Source organism: Podarcis liolepis (genome assembly GCF_965112155.1).
Source record: "Podarcis liolepis genome assembly, chromosome: 4".
Lineage (NCBI taxonomy): Eukaryota > Metazoa > Chordata > Lepidosauria > Squamata > Lacertidae > Podarcis > Podarcis liolepis.
Window position 1 is genome coordinate 38,907,302 of NC_139558.1, and position 16,907 is coordinate 38,924,208.

General features: G+C 40.9%; 1 protein-coding gene across 3 annotated transcripts in view; it reads left to right on the forward strand.

Moving 5' to 3' along the window:
- The window catches only part of TBL1X (transducin beta like 1 X-linked), a 129,075-nt gene that overhangs the window by 67,403 nt on the left and 44,765 nt on the right, over window positions 1–16,907 (forward strand). For all 3 annotated transcript variants that reach the window (XM_083502009.1, XM_083502008.1, XM_083502007.1), the window contains exon 3: window positions 11,328–11,435. The gene's annotated coding sequence lies outside the window, so the exon portion shown is untranslated. The remainder of the gene's footprint in view (window positions 1–11,327; window positions 11,436–16,907) is intronic.

Consider the following 16,907-nt stretch of genomic DNA (forward strand, 5'->3'; position numbering starts at 1 on the left):
GCCCTGTGGGGCCGCTTAGATACTACATGCTCTCCCCATGTGTTGTGGCACCTGCTCCCACATTGTTTGGTCCATGTGCATTGGTAGCATCTGCAGAGAAGGAATCACATGGGTCAGGCAGACGACAGGATTCCTTCCCATGGCATTACTGAGCTAGCAACACCATTTGCAGATATTACCAATGCCAGCTGGGAGCAGAGCACTGCAAAAGTAACATGCGAGTCAGGTCTTATAACTGGCACACTTTTGGAATACTTGTTTTTCATAGTGGCTTACCACATGATAAAAGCAGCTGCAACTTATTTGCCAAATGTCATGTTATTAATATGGCTTGTTACAGGTTGATAGACCCCCATGCGGATGTTGCTATTCCTAGGTTCTGTTTTACAATTAGTTTGTCAGGGCGAAAAGTTTGCTAATTTATTCTGTATTGAATTCGCTTGCTGGTGGAGGTTTTAATAAACCACACCCATACTTTTGAGCTTGTGCCATTTTTATAAGCTAAGACAGAAAGGTCAAAATAGATAATGGGGCTTTGGACTGCGGTCACTTAATCTGTGGACAGGAATCAACATACAGTGGTACCTCTGGTTACGTACTTAATTCGTTCTGGAGGTCCGTTCTTAACCTGAAACTGTTCTTAACCTGAAGCACCACTTTAGCCAATGGGGCTTCCCGCTGCTGCCGCACTGCTGGAGCACGATTTCTGTTCTCATCCTGAAGCAAAGTTCTTAACCCGCGGTACTATTTCTGGGCTAGCGAAGTCTGTAACCTGAAGCATCTGTAACCTGAAGCGTATGTAACCCCGGGTACCACTGTATATACTTTTCAGAAGAGAGTGCCCCCAGCCTTCTGGAAAACAAGACACCCAGCACCACACAAATCCATGACCTGGAGGCCTAATTCCCATTGTAATTTTTGGGCAAGTAAGAAACAGCAGAGTCCTTTCTGAACATTGGGCGAGACTCCTCCAGTTTCTGACCTTTTCCATACCTTGCAGAAATAACAGATGATTCACCCTTACAGAGGATAATGGGGGAAGGGAACTGTGACCACGCCACACAACAATTGGCTGACTGGCAAGCTGAGCTAACATTTGTGTACCCCTGTCTGTGAAGAAAATGACTTTCTGTAAGCACACACACATTATGGATAAGTGGACCCCCACCCCCTATGAATACATTTATCTAACCTATCATGCCCTGTTGCACGTTCTTGTATGGGATAAAGTTCTCTTTCCCAAGTTTTTCTATTCCTACCTCCAAAGACGAAGGCACCCAGCCAGTATGTGACATGAGTTATATGAAAATTCTTTCTAACCTGTTGGAAAAAGGAATTGAGCCATATCCATGGAACCCATCTGTGTCGTTATTTTTAACTATGCTATATTGAACATGAATTGAACTCAAGGTTAAACCACAAAGGAAATACTCTTTCAGTCTCTGTTTCTATTAATACAGCGTGGTACACCTATGTAGGTCTTATTTTGCTGCCACTCTGGTTTATATTCCATAGGAAACATACTGCCTGTGGTTCAGGTTCAGTTCTGGTCGTTGTCTTAAATCTGTTTGAAACCAGTTTTCTGGTCCATCTGCTCTTTGAATTAACTTGGGGCTGTTCATGTGAGGCATTTTCCCATCATGCCACCCGTCCTAACAGTTCCTAGGTATGGCATCAGAAAAGGAAGAGTGCTGCTTGAACTGAAGCACATGGATATATCAGTAGCTATTTCCATTATTGAGTGAATTCACATGTTGATGGATCACTCCATACTGTTCTCCACATGATCATGTGCAATAAATGGAATAAGCGGCTAAGAGAAAAACCCTGTATGGACTGGCCATAACATCACCATGGTTTATGTGTGCCTGAAATTAGAATCTCCTAGAGACCAGGCCAGCCAGAAGTTCTCCTTTAATTCAGGTGATATTTTTCGTTGATGTACAATCGGAAAAGCTACCGTAACAGCACTGAAACTGAGCAATAGCAATTCTTTTCATTGGGCTTGTGGCTAGAACAAAGCTAGCGATAAGTAATAAAGCTTTTAGTGTAAAATGCATTCCATTTTTTTCCTGCAACTCACCGCTATCAAGGCCAAATATACGCTGTTGTCTGATAATAGGTGTTACATAACTCCACCTCCCCGCCTGCCACTTGATTCCTTTGTAGAGCTTGCCACAGACCTAGCAGACATATCCATGGTGAACAATACATCATTATGTTAACAGTTACATGCTGCCAAGTGCAAGATGGCTTTCTGACCTACATGTAATGGTTCCAGCAAAAGAAGTATACTCACTATGCCTAGTGGTCCATTTTTCTGCACATAAAAAGTCCTGCATCCACATGGTCTTGTTGTCAACCATGGTATTAAACACACAGGATTTATTTTCTGCACTATACACATAAAATGGATCTGTTTTGTGTAAATCATTAGTTATGGTTACCTTCAAAAAGTGGTTATACTTCAAAAAGTGAAAATCCTGAAAGAAAAGTTGTTGAGCATTTTTTTGGCAAAGTTGTTGAGATTTCATTTTGGGCAAAGTTGTTGAGTTGTAATTACATTTTGGGCTGCCATACACATGAATTTCCCCAGACATTTTAACTGATTTTTGACAATTCTGCCCAGACGCTATTATCAGCGGACAAATCCTAGATATGTCCGGGATATTTTCCGGACGTATGGCAGCCATACATTAGTATATATATAAAGCAAGAAATTGTTTTCTGGTTTAAATATCCAGAATAGTTCTGTTCCTGACGAGCTATGCTGTCAACGAAAAAAGGTAGGGGTGTGACTGAGCGTGTATATTCCTTTTCCTTTCTGTTTACCTGCTCTCAATGATGCAGTTGTTTTTAAAAATAATAATAATGGCAAGCTGGCATTTTGACTACAGCAGTATTAATGGAATAGGGTCCCTGTTACCAATGATTCAGTCATCTGTCAGCCTGATAAATGGATTAGTGTAAGAGGTATTCCAGCGGGGACATGTAGCCCATAGGGCTTCCAGCTAATTATATTTAAGTTGTTTAGTACTGCTGGGAAACAGCATCCAGGCAATTGCTGAAAGCTTTGATGCAACGTGCCCCATTAGAGTTTGTGTTCAGAAACTCATTATCCTTTCAGGCTTGTGCTGGATGGATTCTAGGAAGCTGACATGAAATGGAGAGCAGCAATAAATAGCCAAGAAGACATTTTAATTCAGCTTCTGATCCATTTTCCTGATTCAGCAACTATTGGCGTGTATGATTTGTATGCCATGCCTGCATTCGAGGGACAACTATGCTTTTACTTGGTGTGGTATCTTTACAGATCTTTTTACACTATCATGCATCCAGATAATAATGTGATTTGATCTTTCCAAATCAGAATTTAGATCAGGAGAGTGCTATGCATTCCGGGGATCCCAGGTGGCACCAAGAGCACAAAGTGCCTTTCTTAAGTTATCTGTGTCTGATCGCTTGATTGCAATTGTCTCCTAAGTGCCTGACCTCGCAGCCATTATCTGAGCCTTATGACTTCAGAGTTTCACTAACTCTGGTGTGCTCCTTGTGGGGCTGCCCTTTAAAACCACTCAGAAGTTAACAGCTGTTTCTAGATGCAGCTGTCAGTGGTAGCCGCAGAGAGCATATTACACTAGATATCAAATGTCAGTGTTTGCTTTCGGATGCAATTCACTTTATTTACCCCTATCCTCATTGTGTGGGCATTGCATCTTGCTGGCTCTTTAACTCTCAGAAAGCCATGCCAGTTTAATCTTATGGGTATGTTTCCTCGCCCCCACCCTCCATGGCTTGCTTAATCTTGCCTATCCTGGTATGGATACAAGTTATTTTTAATGCGTTCTCGAAACGGGATGGACTGATAGGTGTTTCTAAAAAGATGCTGTATACAGTGGTACCTCAGGTTACATACGCTTCAGGTTACATACGCTTCAGGTTACAGACTCCGCTAACCCAGAAATAGTACCTTGGGTTAAGAACTTTGCTTCAGGATGAGAACAGAAATCGTGCTCCTGCAGTGCGGCGGCAGCAGGAGGCCCTATTAGCTAAAGTGGTGCTTCAGGTTAAGAACAGTTTCAGGTTAAGAACGGACCTCCAGAATGAATTAAGTACTTAACCCGAGTTACCACTGTATTGGGCATATGCCAGGCACTCATGACAGTAAGAGGGTCGATATCGGAAAAACATACCACGTAGTAGGTGTTCCTATTACATTTGACTTATATCCACACAATGTGGTTGTGAACTTGCTGTTGCCTCAGTTCTCCAGTCAACCTAGTGATTTATCCTTCCCAAGAACAGGCCATGGTCAGATAGTCAGTCAGAGGAAAGGTCATCTATGAGAAATTGTTTTTCTTGCATTCCATAGGGACATAAGAAGCTGTCTTACACCAGATCACTATTATCTATATGACGGGCAGTTTTTCTCCAGGGCTTCAGACAAGGGACATCCCTAGCCTTAGCTGGACATGCCAGGGATCAAACCAGGGGCCATTGCATGCAAAACAAATGTTCTACCATTTGCGGCCCTTCCTTCCTTCCTTCCTTCCTTCCTTCCTTCCTTCCTTATTTATTTTCTGTGCCCTTCCCTCTTTGCTTTTACTGTCTCCATCAGGCATGAGCAAACTCAGCCCTCCAGATGTTTTGGGACTACAACTCCCATCATCCCTGACCACTGGTCCTGTTAGCTAGGGATGATGGGAATTGTAGTCCCAAAACATCTGAAGGGCAATGTTTGCCTATGCCTGGTCTACATTACTAATTCTTTACTTCCTTTATGAGAAAGTCAGCTTTCTATGTACCATTTATTATGGCTTCCCTGCTTTCCTAGATTTCCTAGCCAGTGTGGTGTAGTGGTTAAGAGCGGTAGTCTCGTAATCTGGGAAACCGGGTTCGCGTCTCCGGCCCTCCACATGCAGCTGCTGGGTGACCTTGGGCCAGTCACACTTCTCTGAAGTCTCTCAGCCCCACTCACGTCACAGAGTGTTTGTTGTGGGGGAGGAAGAGAAAGGAGAATGTTAGCCGCTTTGAGACTCCTTAGGGTAGTGATAAAGCGGGATATCAAATCCAAACTCTTCTCTTCTTCTTCTCTTCTCCTGTTGTGGCTACTTCTGCTAGTGGGGTACCATATTTTTGGGGATTCACTACAGCTAAGCTATGTGCTGTTCCCATAAGAACTTCTGCAATGCCCCTGATGCTCTAGAACTCATAATCTCAATCTCTCAAGACACACTATAACCCCCTCCCCTCAAATATCCTGCGTTGGTAGTGTATCTGAAACTGGAGCAAAACCTTCCCATTATTTGTACTGATTTGCTTTCGGGTTGTTTGATTGACATATAGGATGACACACTGGAAGCTGCCTTATACCAAGTCATATCCTTGGTCCATCTAGCTCAGCACTGACTGAAAGAGGCTGTCCAGGGCTTCAGGAAGAGACATTCCCAGCCCTGGTGATGCTGCAGATAGAATCTGGGGCCTTCTGCATGCAAAGCAGATGCGGTGCAACTGAGCTACAGCCTTTTCCTTTATTGCATTTCTATTGTCCATGTTTAATAGAATATTGTCTTTATTGATTCATTGCGGGCTATGGAAATTTCTTTACTAGTAATAATAATTTTATTTTTCGTAAACCCGCCCACCCCCATCAGACTTGGTTGCCCCAGCCACTCTGGGTAGCTTCCAACAAATATATATAAACACAACATAATAAAACTTCTCTATACAGGGCTGCCTTCAGATGTCTTCTAAAAGTTACATAGTTCCTTATATCCTTGATATCTGATGGGAGGGTGTTCCTGTGGCAAACTGCTTTATGTCCTTTAGAGAGAGAAAAAAATATTAGCTATAAAAAAGAATGAATAAATATTAAAAATGTGATCCTCTTTCTATCTATATACAGCTGCAGAGCTACCAAAAATACCTATGGATTGCTTGGTACACACCATCTCTTAGTTTTACAGACTTTTTCTTTCTTACTTACAGTGTAGTCCTCTGCAGAAATAGGTGCACTTAAGTTCATGGAAATCAATCGGTCACCAGACTTCTGCCAGCTTGGTTAGCAGATGGGATCGAGTTTCTATAATTACTGTGGATATTGTCTGCATCCATTGAGCAAGAAAAGAAGACTAGAATAAGAAAGGGCAGAGAATGGCGCATTTATGCAATATTCATGAGCACATTAATTTCCCCTCTTCAATATTGCATGTGCACTGTCTGTGTGAATTCTCTACATATTTTCCCAACTGTGAGCTGAGTATCAAGAAACAAACTAGGTTGCATTTGTAGCTGTAAATATATACATTATTTTATTCTGATCTGTACGGCTCTCTAAAAAGCAAGTGTGAGCAAATCTTGGGCCCAAGCAATCTCTCAATTCTCAAATCATCCTCTGCTCCAGGCCTGACGTCAGCACTCTGCATTCTTGTGGTCCATGTGTCCCAGTGGTGATGCCTACGTTGGTTTGCCCACTTGGCATTTTCCTCCAAACATTGCTACCTATATATACTGCTGGCTTGGGCCTATGGCAGCAAGGCCACTGGCTTCAAAACAAGGCTTTTTACTGTGGGAGCCTGTACTACCTGATGCCCAGATGACAGTGGGTTTGCTGATAATAGCAAATTGTCCAGGGCAAGTGTAAAGTGTGGTATGTTGAGGCAAGAAAAATCCACAGTAAACACTCATGGGGTCTGAACTGGCAGTGACTGCCTAGGTACGAGGGTTGTAGTGTGTCTATTTGAAGATGATGTTGATCCATTGAGTTGCTGCTGTGGAAAAAAGGCAAATTCTGTTCTAGGAATCGTTGCAAGGGAAGTGCCAATAGCATAATGTTATTATACAAATCTTGGTGAATACTGTGTACCGTTCTGGTCTCCACACCTCAAAATGTTGTAGAACTCTGAAATGGTCTGTAAAGGTCCATCAAAATTATTGAGGGGCTGGAGCTTCTCTGCGAGGAAAGGTTTGGGGGCAAGGCAGGACTTGATAGATAAATATAGGAATGCATCGTGGCGGGGAAAGTGGATAGAGAGAAACTTTTCTCCTTCTCTAGAACTTGGGGCTTTCAAGTGATGTTTAATGTTGGAAGCTTCAGGGAAAGCAAAAGAACAGATTTCACACAACGCATAGTTCAACTGTGGAATGTGGTGCCACAATATGTATTGATGCCCACCAACTAAGATGACTGTAAAAGAGGGTTGGATAGATTAATGGAGGATAAAAAAAGTAAAGGTAAAAGACCCCTGGACAGTTAAGTCCAGTCAAAGGCAACTGGGGTTGCGGCGCTCATCTTGCTTCAGGCCGAGGGAGCCGGCGTTTGTCCACAGACAGCTTTTCAGGTTGTGTGGTTAGCATGACTAAACTTCTTCTGGCACAACGGAACACTGTAACGGAGACCAGAGTGCACGGAAATGCCGTTTATCTTCTGGCCGCAGCAGTACCTATTTATCTACTTGCACTGGTGTGCTTTCAAACTGCTAGGTTGGCAGGAACTGGAACAGAGCAATGGGAGCTCACCTCGTTGTGGGGATTCATAGCTCCGACCTTCTGATTGGCAAACCCAAGAGGCTCGTGGTTTAGACCACAGAGCCACCTGCATCCCTTTAATGGAGGATGCTAACCATGATGACTACATTTAGTCTAAATATAGTTGGAGACAGTAAGTTTCTGAATACCAGCTGCTGGAAAGCACAGGAGGAGAGTGTGCTGATGCGCTCAGGTCTTTCCTGTAGGCTTCCCACAGGGACCTGTTGCAAACAGCAACATTATCAGAAACGGAAAAAGAAAAAGTGATGTTGGGAAAAGACTGAAAAGCAGGAATGTAAACAGAAGCTTTGTGTGCTAACTTTGAGAAAATGGCCCTTCACCCACACAGCAGAGAAAGAAGCAGAGGTGAGGGTAAGAGAAGGAGAAATATAAAAGAACAGTAGAGTTGTAGCATCTCCATAAAGGTGGCAATGATAAACAGATAACTGGGGCCATAAGAAGAACAACAAGGGGAAGGGGGCTTGTTGCTGCTCCGTAAGTAATTCGTATTGAAGTAAGATTCAAAAATGAAATCACTTCAGTGATAAAACAATAACTGAAAAGCTAAAAAAAGGCATTAAATATAAAGAGCATAAGTATAAAGGCTATGCCAAAGGCCGAGTCGTCTTCTAAGAAGCACAGATAAAACACCTGATGATTTAGCTACAAGAATATAATTGAAAATAACAAAGGATTCTCATTTGAATTAAAACAGGAGGCATGGGGGAAAACAGATTGGAAGTGGCCTAGAACAGAACTGGTAGAAATAAGACATGGAAAAAGAATAAAAAGGTCAATAGCTGCCCCTTCCCCCCAAAAAGAAGAGAGGTGGTAATATTATTTTTTTTAAAAAGAGCACTGACTTAAAGGGAAAGAATTGGAAGAAAGAGTGTGCAGTACAGAAGGGAGAATCGATGGGCCAATAGATTTTTTTTAAAAAAAAGTGGGAACAAGATCAAGGGAACAGGTGATTTCGTATCTGGTAAAGTAACTGGAGAAAAAGAAGGCACGTCAGATGGTAGGGTAGCACACATTGGTTTCTGGCCTCCGGCTGGTGTTGAAGTTATCCAGGCAGGATGGGATAGGCTGCTGCTAGAGCAAAGGTGTCGAAGTCACCAATACATTTCTTTATGAGGTAATATTTAGCCTGCTAAATTTAGCAGGAAAATGCAGTGTGAGTGGAAACTGGTACAGATACCATGCAGATTTTATCCTGGTTGGTAATGAGTTTGTAGATGGTTATTGGAAGCAGCCATCGCAATGCCATGTGTTCTTGGATGGAAAATCACAATGCAGCTGTGTAATGCTTTGCTCACAGATCTCTTTGTGTGCCTGTCTTCTGGCCTCAAAACATCTTTCTTTCTATTTCTTCTTTTGGAAAACATCGTGGCCTCATTTTTTTTTCAGCTTCACGGCATGTTTGTGGATGAAAACGCTGCCGTTTGCTACAGACTGTGATATTCATGGAAGAATTGGAGGTTATCCTTTGGGGAACGTTTGTGAATATTAAAGCTGTTCATCATTTCGAAAGAATACGAAACATTCGTTTTATGAATTTTGCAAATTGGCACACCTCTGCCTGTTTTTAGGTTGGAGAGAGATAGAGAGTGTGTGTGTGTGTGTGTGTGTGTGTGTGTGTGTTTCTCCCACTAAACTGAAAATGTCCCAGTTAGCATTAAATCACCTGTGCTGGTGGTTAATGTTCTGAGGGCCCTTCCCTTCCAGGAACGGGCAGCCTGCAGAAAATGCTCTCTATCCGCCCATCTGATTGCTACCTTATTCCCTAATAACTACTTCTGTGTGCCATGATTCAGCTCATAGGTTTGTATGATCACAAGACATCTTCATGATTTGTTGTATTATCTAGTACTGTACATTTGAAGTGTTTCCAGAATGGCAATTATGGTTTTTTTCCACTTGGCAATGGAAGGAAATATAAAAGGTTAATGATGTTCTACTTATGTAGAAGGAGTTGTTGCTTTGTTGTTCCCTCCGAGAATGCTCACACTTATGGGACCAAAATGGACAAAAAGGGAGGTCTCAGCAGATGGCTGGGAAACACTGAGGTTTGCAGAAGTGTGGAAAGTCTTCAAGGGAGGGGGGATAAACCAAAAACACTCTAATGATTTCCGCACGTGCTCAGCTGTGCACAAAACACTGACTTGCTGTTAAAAGAGGAGAAATGGAAAGTCAAGGGGAAGTGGGAAAGGAATATTTAAAAAGGAAGGTGTAGATATAAAAGGGGTAGAAAGAAATAGCCAATTGCTATAGGTAATTTCCTGGTTCTCTGGCTTTTTGTTTCTTTTTCAACTTCCTCAGCCTCACACATGCGTACCAGGGATACTCTACCACATTTTACTGTAATAATGCACATGCATAGTCTAATGTGGAGTGATTATTTATTTATTTTTAAAGCAATTTAAATAAAATAATAAGCTGCTGTGAGCTTTTTTCAGACAATTAAACATGCAGCCACATAATACCTGGCAGATAACCCAGCTGCATCCAACAATTATATTTATTTCTATTTTTGTTGTTTTTAATAACTTTTAAAAAAAGATAAAATGCTCTAAAAATAAAAAAGTAATAGAGATTGACTTATTCATAGTATTTACTCTGAGATGTGAACTTCTTTTTTATGCCTCAGTGCACACTTGGAACTGAGCCCCTTTAAATTCAGTGGGACTCAACTTTCCTGCAGACAGGCATAGGATTGTACTGCAAGGTTTCTGCACATGTGACTTTAAGACACTTTCAGCAAACCCTTACATTAAAATAAAAAACATTTCATAATGGTGGCATTGAAACTATTATTCAGTGATCAGTTTAATTTCATAAAATATGACAATAGTTTGAAGAAGTTGGGTTGGTTGCAGGCATCCTTTTTAGCTTCTTTTTATTGGTCCTTTTTTGTTGCTATTCCAGTCTAAATTTTAAGATTAGTGTGGGAAAACCGATGGAGAGTTATGATTACATTCGTAGCCCACCTTTCTTCCATCATGGAACTCAAGGCAGTATACATGGGGTTTGGTGTAGTCTCCCATCCAGACACTGATTAGACCCCCGACCTGCTTAGCTTCAGCAAATGGCTGCATTATTTGTTCTCAGACCACACTTGGTCTTATACTGAGTCAGATCACCGATCCATCAATTCCAGAACTTTCCACTCCCAGCAGGACTTGGATACAGATTATTCCTAAATTTGATACGTTTGTTTCTCTCAACTGGAAAACCTGGGGATTTAATGTAGGGACTTTTTGGATAGAAAACATGTACTGTAATATTGAGCTGTGCCAGTTTCCTCTTAGATATGAGCTATGGAGCGCCTGCAGCATTTTTCTGCCCATACTGGGGTAATAACAGAAGCCCTGGGCTACATCAGAGGTACCAACACTGTAGTTTCTGTCCACTCTAGTAATGCCCTAGTTTCCTGGAGAAGTAACGCTGGTGTAGTAGGGAGCTATCCCAGCCAGGACTCAGAAGGAGTAAGCTATACTTCTCAGCTTTACCCAGGTGATGTGGAGCTCAGCTGTTCTCCAACAGTTTCTACATACCTAGTGTGACATAAGAAAGGGACCAGAGTGATCGGGCGTGTCTCACAACTTCTCTATGTTCAAGTGTTTGCATACCAGTAGCCATGATGCCTCTTTTTAGCAGAACATAAGAATGTACTAGGTTATCCCTTAGTTAGGCAATAACATGATGTTGGTGATGGGTAATAAACAGGAGCAGGGGACATGCATGGTCTTATCTTTCTATACAAACTTGATCTCATTAACCATGGCATCCTCTCATTCTAGATTTCTCCATTGTCGAATGTAGAGATCTCCATGGTAACTCAAACCCCCAACCTCTTCTCAGCAGCCTGCAAGAAGCAGTTTTCAACAGCTCAGAGGTCTCACGACCAGGTAATTCAAACAATTAAAGAACTGGATATCTATTGGAAATAAAGTAATTTCTACATCTATTCCATAATAAATGAAACATAGCATTTTGATTCCTTATCTAAGTGTTTTACAAATGCTAGATTATAACAATTGCCATTTCTGAGATTATTAGAAAAACAGAAGTCACCATAATTGTTTTTAAGTGGTAAGACTAGTGGAGCTGAATAGTTATATTACTGGGATAATCACAAATATTCCGCCAATAAATGTTATTGTCTTGCATCTCCTGCAGCATGGTTGGTGTTAAATTATTGTAACAGTAACCTTCTTACAATGTGATACGATACGATACGATACGATACGATACGATACGATACAATACAATACAATACAATACAATACAATACAATACAATACAATACGAGAATAATTGGGTGCACTCTTCCCACCTTGGATCAAATCTATGGTTCCAGGTGCAGAGATAGAGCAGGATATTACACACCCTGGAAATGATCTCTCTCAGCTTCTGCCTTCTGGAAGAAGGCACAGGGTTATAAAGACTAGGACTGAGAAACAGTTTCTACCCAAATGCGATTTTGGTTTTAAACGTAGTGTAAGGGGTCTCTATGGGAATATATTGTATTTAAAAATGGGGTATCAGAGTTTTTAGGGGGCTAACCAGGTTGGGATAGCTGGGATAGCAGGCTTGTTGGGTTTTGAATGTTTTATGTAGACTTTTCAATTTCGTTGTTCTGTATGGGACAATGACAATAAAGATGATAATACTCCAGAAAATAAATAGGAAACATGTTTTTCATGGTGCCTAGGAAATATCACAGTTCAAGTGAAGTTATGGTTCCTGGTTTACCTATGCATCAACCAGATTTCGATGTTTGTTGTCAAATCTGCCTTTAGACCATAACATTAAGTGGGATTTTCCTGTGTTAACAAGGTAATTCAACTGAAGCCTAAATTAGCTTACACTTTCTTTTTCTTCAGTTAAATGCCTTGTTAAAAAACAGATTGATTTATATAATATGATAAATACCATGTTCTGGTACAATAAATGGGGTGGGGTGGGATAATATTCTAGGTTGCTTTGATCAGAAGATGCCTAGAGAAATTTATAACATATGACATATGAAAGATTGCTGTTTACCATGTCACAGAGAGATAATGGAGAGATAATTTGCATTTGTGTTCTCCTCCTCAGTTCAAAGTAGGTTATTAAACATTAACAAAAAAAACCGTTCTGAAAGCTATCCAGGTTCATAAAACTTTCTGCTATTTTGCTAGTTTACTGTATGCTACTTTCAGTACTGATCCAGTACTGAGTCACATGGCAAATGATTTTCTTGAATAACAAGCTAGCATGACATTTATAATAATGAATATGCATGGCCCTCAAGGCAGAGTACCTGAACTCTGCAGCGCTACTGAATCAGTAAGCTCAGAATCACTTCAGTGGGTGTAGAGTCAAGTTGCAGGATCCCAAACAGGTGCCATTTGGGGATCTGTACCCTTTAAACAACACTATAGACTTGTACACAGGACTTCATTTTCTAAGTCATTGTGTAGCAGGGAATGCTTATTTATTGATTGTATTTTTAACCCTGGTGATATGCTCTTTAGATGAAAATTATGTATATTGACCCGTTTTTCGAATTATTATTTTTGGATGCTTAGTCACCTTAAGAACTCTCTATTTTCTTAAAAACAAAAAGCTACCTCAAGTCAAGTTCACTTCTAAAAGTTGTTGAACAAGTAATATTTATTCATTTTAATCGTACATGCTTCCTTTTGACCTATTAAAAAGATTAAACAATAATTCTGAAACAATAAATATAACCAGATGATGATAATACAGAAAAACAACAGCAGCAGACAAAAAGCAATAAAACGGGTAACATAATAAAAACAATAAACTGACATAATAAAAGCCATAGATTAGCAACAGAAGCAGTAAGATATTAAAAATGGAAAAGAACAGCAGACCATGAACCAATAATTAGAAGACTTGTAAACCGGATGGCTTTAACTTGGTGCCTGTATATCAATAACTTGAAGTGTCTGTCTTACATGTCTGAAGAAGGCATTCCATAAATGGAGTTTGATCACTGAAAGTTCTTATCTCCTGTGGCACTTTGCCTAACCACTGAGGGTGACTGACTACACATGAAGAGGGGCCTCATTTGGAGATCAAATATCGCACTAACCCTCTCTGTAATGAGAAAACAAGTCCCCATGTCAGTATATTTGTGAAAAACGATTCCGTCTTCCATGAACCAATGAGACCCAATGCAATGCCATCACAAGAAGTTTGAGAGTTGATGTTGTGCAATTGGGAGCAGCTGTACTGGGGGATTGTGCAGTGCCTTTCGCATGCATTGGATTCCCTTGCTGTTCTGTTCTAAAAATGAGGGCCCCCACTAACAGAATGGCAGTCACTCTCTGTGTTTGCTCTGTTGGAATTACTCAATAAAACAGCAGTAGCTTCACTATACAAAAATAAAATGTCACAGTGTCGTCGTTTTGTTCCTTTTAACCATCAGATAGTTTCGTTCTCGATTTCAGACTTCTTGTGGTTCACATTTTTCATAACACTGTTTCAATAGCTGCCCAGCACACCCATGTTCAAGTAGGCACTTGGAATATAAATAATGTTTGCTCACCAGCTATATATTTTTTTTCTATATTGCGTTCCCAGACCAACAAGAGTAACTACAGATGAGTCACTGTGTCTTAATATCTTCATCATATAATACCCCATGATCAAGGCTTAGTTTAATATGCCAGGTGCCAAATTCCAAATGTTAAACTTGTCTGGAAGTTATGGTTTTGGCATTTACCTCAGGGCATGCTGGCTTTACCCTGCAACAGTTGCATCTCCCTCATGCTACTTCACATTGCTGTACTGCAATCACCTATAGGTAAATTCTCCTTTATGTACGTGTTTCAAATATCGTTTTGAGGTTGAGACTCTCAGAGAGGAGTAGGACTACTTCCCACCCCCACCCCCAAAACCCACAGACTTCAATGGAAGCTGAATTGGCTAGAGCTGTAAAACATGTTCCCTGAGGAGAATGTAATTGGCAGATTAGCTGTGGCAGGCTTTGCTAGATAGAAGGCCCCCACGTCAAATGGTTTAATGCCCATCTAGGGCTGGACAAAGATCTTGCCAGGGTCCTGGAACCAACAAGTTTGCCATTTAGTTCATTGGAAAGGTCTCAGTGTTCTAAGTCTTTTTTTCTTTTTCTTTTACAAAGAATTTTCCCTCTAATTTAACTGTAGCATCATAAGAAGAAAACATTATAGTGAAATCATAGTGATCTCTATTTGATCAGACCTCATATTCATCATACCTGGTGATATCATGCATTCGTTTTGCACTTACTGATGGATAACCTGTACAATTGGTCCCTAAGAAGTGCCATTTCAAAAGCCAAACTGGAAATGGTGCAAATATTGAGTTGAATACCTTGTCACCTTGCGATGTGGCAAATGCATGACAGCGTGCTTGCTTAGTAAATATAAATACTTTGTAAAATACTGTGATACAGGCACAGTTGCTCTTTGCCCCCCGACCCACCTGTGATAGGGATTGTTCTGTCCTAGCTACTAACGTTTTCTGTTACTGTGTCATGAAAATGTTTGTCCTGTCTCATTCTTTGTCGCTTCAGTGTTCAGCCACCATTTCCAAGCTTTTTCTTTATGGAAGCAATTGTTAGTATCTTGTCATATTGTGAGCATCATAAATAGTGAATGTGTATTAATTTATATTTTATAATATAGTTTGGCTTCAATATAAATATTGAACATTTATTCAAAATTTATTATAAATATTGAATGTAAATATTTACTGTTACTAGTAAAACCATTGTGTGTGGGGGTTATATCCAAAATTATATACAAAGTAGATCCATTAATAAATAGGCACAGGTAAACTCAGCCCTCCAGATGTTTTGGCACTACAATTCCCATCATCCCTGACTACTGGTCCTGTTAGCTGGGAATGATGGGAGTTGTAATCCCAAAACATCTGGAGGGCCGAGTTTGCCTATGCCTGCTTTAAGTCACTGGTTTCAGTGGATCTACGCTGAGAATGACCAGTTCAAACATTAGATGTCACGACTTATCTCAAGGTTCTGCCTTGTTTCCTATGCTTTTTAATATCTACATGAAACCAATAGGTGAGGTCATCCAGAAGCTTGGTCTGAGGTGTCAACAGCATGTAGGTGACACACAGCTCTATCTTGTTCCCATTGACTTGTCCTGGGGAGACAGTAGAAGTAATAAACTGGAGTCAATTCACATTAGGTGGATAGGCGTTAAGAGGCTGAAACTTACCGTAATTCAGACAAACCAGAGGCCCTGTTAGTCAAGAACACTGGCAATTCGGATGTGGTGGTTCAACCTATTCTGGATGGGATTGCACTTGCCTTGAAGGAATGGGTTTGTTGCTTGGGAATTTTGCATTCCCTGGATGCTCAGGTGGTGGTGGTGGTGGTTGGTAGGAGTGTTTTATTATTATCATTAGCGTCAGCAAATACACTAGCAGTGCCATTTATTAAAGAAGGCAAATTTGGCTTCAGTCAGTCATTCTTTGGTTACTTCCAGACTGTATTGTTGCAATGTAGTCTGAGTGGGGCTACTGTTTGAACACAGCTCGGTAGTGGCGCCCACCCTGTGGAACACCCTCCCTTCAGATGTGAAGGAAATAAGCAGTTATCCTATCTTTAAAAGACATCTGAAGGCAGCCTTGTTTAGGGAAGTTTTTAATATTTAATGCTGTACTGTTTTTAACACTTGATTGGGAGCCGCCCAGAGTGGCTGGGGAGACTCAGCCAGATGGGCGGGGTATAAATAATAAATTATTATTATTATTATTATTATTATTATTATTATTATTATTATTAGCCCAAAAGCTTCAGTTGGTCCAAAATATGGCGACCAGATGTTTGTCTATAGTTGTTGCAGGTCAGAGTTTATTACTTGGGTCTTATTTCGGCTCTGCTGGCTTTGATGTGTTGCTTCTAGCCTATAAAGCCCCAAATAGCTTAGGGCCGGGTCATCTTAGGGACCGCTTGCTCCCATATAAGCCTGCCCAGGAATTGAGATCCTGGTCACCTTGCTGTTGGTGCCATTGTGGAATATCTGACAGGGTCTCTTCAGCGGTAGTGTGGCAACTGTGAAATACTCGCCCAATTCAAATTGCCAGGTTCCCTTATTGTGACTCTTTTGCCAGAAATTACCTTATTTTTAAAAAAAATGTATCTGCGTGAGAAATTGAGGCAAAAAGTCTAACACTTAATGGTGTCTGTTTAGGCAAGAGGAATCTGGGTCAATGTTATCTCCTGCACCACTCACCAAGCCTCTGATTAGACCTTTTTTGGGTAGAGCAAGAGTTGTGCACTGCAGAAGAGAGGGAGTGGAAAATACCTGAGCATGCATTGTATATAAATCTGGATGCAGGAAACCCTGGTTTGGTTGTTT